Below are 2176 nucleotides of genomic sequence, written 5' to 3'. Positions count from 1 at the left end.
CGTCTGAGGGGTCAGATATTAGGTATCTCTCAACAAGCAGATGAGAAATTGTTCGAAGTTTGGGAGAGATTCAAGGATTTGCAGAGAGAGTGCCCGCATCATGGTTTGGATGACTGGTTCCTGGTTCAGCAGTTCTATAATGGTCTGGGTAATGAGTCTAGGTGTCTTTTGGATTCAGCTGCCAGTGGGAGATCTATGCAACTGGAGGTGCCTAGAGCTTTAGAGGTGATTGAGGAGATGGCCATCCATAGTGCCCAATATGGGAATCCTAGAGGTTTTGCCGACCGGGGTGTTAAGCATGAGATGAATTCTATTGAACAGCTTACTGCTCAGCTAACTGCCCTACATCACAAGCTAGACAATATACAGATCGCATCTTCCCAATCCACCCAACATGCTAGTGTTGCTGCAATGAGTGCCCAATCTGCCAATGTCTGTAATAGTTGTGGGATGCAAGGCCATTATGCACAGGAATGTCGAAGCTCTATCGAACAATGCAATGCATTCCAGTCCTACAAGCAGAACAATCCGTACTCCAACTCTTACAATGAGGGGTATAAAAACAACCCCCTACTATCATATAGGAGTACTAATGTCCAGAACCCCCATCAGATTCAACACCCTCCACCACCACAACAACAGTACCAACCACCACTACAACAGTCATACCAACCGCGGAGTAACTACAACCCGCAGCCTAGTGTACCACCTGATTTTCCTCCACAACCTCAACCCACACAGCCTGATCCCATGCTTGTAGAGATGAGGAATATGATGTTGGAATTGCAGAGATCTCTGAGAGAAAAGGATGCCAAAATCGATGCCCTCACTGCTCATAATAAGATCATGGATAAACAATTGGCACAAATGGCTACTACTCTTGCAGAGACACCCAAGGGTCAACTCCCTTCACAGCCTGTGACCAGAGAGTCTGTAAATGCTGTCACTTTGCAGAGTGGATATGAGTATGATGGGCCGCCTATGACCATTGAAGAAGAGGTTGAAGTATCTGTCAGTGGTACTGTGCCAAGAGAAAGTGAAAAGGTGGTCAAGGAGAAGGAAGCTGACACCAGGGTTGAGAAGAAAGTTGAGATACAAGTTCCACCTATCAAACTTACCTTCCCTCACCGTCAGCTAAAGAACAAGCTAGACAAGTTTGGTAAGTTCTTAGAAGTGGTAAAGAATCTACAGGTAACAGTCCCTTTCACTGAATTAATTACTCAAGTACCTGCATATGCTAAATACATGAAAGACATCTTGACTAGGAAGAGAGCATTTAGTGAGGTGGAGACTGTTGCATTTACTGAAGAATGTAGTGCCTTACTACAGAATAAGTCTCCACCCAAGTTGAAGGACCCTGGGAGTTTCTCTATCCCGTGTAATATTGGCAACCTTTTTATTGACAAAGCCTTATGTGATTTAGGTGCCAGTGTTAGTGTCATGCCCCTGTCTGTATGTACTAAGTTGAACATGGGTGATTTAAAAGTTACCAACATAACTCTGCAAATGGCTGATAGATCTGTAAAATACCCCCTGGGTGTTCTAGAAGATGTGCCTATTAGAGTAGGTAAATTTTTTATCCCTGTTGATTTTGTTGTGTTGGACATGGAAGAGGACAGGCAGATTCCTATTATTTTAGGTTGACCTTTCCTACACACTGCGGGGGCAATCATAGATGTCAAGAATGGCAAGCTGGCCTTAAATGTGGGGGATGACAAGGTTACTTTCAATTTAACCCATGTTGCTAAGAGCCCTATGGTAGAGGAGTCAAGTTTTGGAGTCAATGTTTCTAATGATTATTTTAATACTAAATTGACTCATACTAACTCCAACAATCCCTCGGAAAAAGAGCATGTTTCAAATTATTTTGCAGGTGGAGGTAATCGGAGTATGAACTCTCCGGCATTGGTTCGAAGGGAAGCACGATTTGATGATGCTGAGACCCGAAAGGCCGAAAGCTCGGTGAATGGTGGGCACCGCATTCATGATCGAGGTCGTGGTCTGTCACTTCCCGCGCCACATAGCTCATCCAAGGCAATTGATTTGACACCAGATGGAACCATCTTTGGTGCCCCCATTCGATGAGTTGTCGTGGCTCTCATCCCCTTCCTTTCGTTGTCTGTGCATAAACTGAGATTGTGTAATGGGGACATTACACCAATGTAATAGGGGATGA

At 44.4% G+C, this 2176-nt stretch overlaps 1 non-coding gene across 1 annotated transcript; it reads right to left on the bottom strand.

Annotated features, from left to right (window-relative positions):
- LOC130466500 (small nucleolar RNA R71) lies at positions 1-107 on the bottom strand. Its single transcript, XR_008926724.1, has one exon. It is a non-coding gene; the product is annotated as a small nucleolar RNA R71 (small nucleolar RNA).
- Positions 108-2176: the final 2069 nt, after the last annotated feature.

Source organism: Spinacia oleracea, chromosome 1, assembly GCF_020520425.1.
Source record: "Spinacia oleracea cultivar Varoflay chromosome 1, BTI_SOV_V1, whole genome shotgun sequence".
NCBI classification, from domain to species: Eukaryota; Viridiplantae; Streptophyta; class Magnoliopsida; order Caryophyllales; family Amaranthaceae; genus Spinacia; species Spinacia oleracea.
This window is presented reverse-complemented; position numbering and strand designations above follow the sequence as displayed.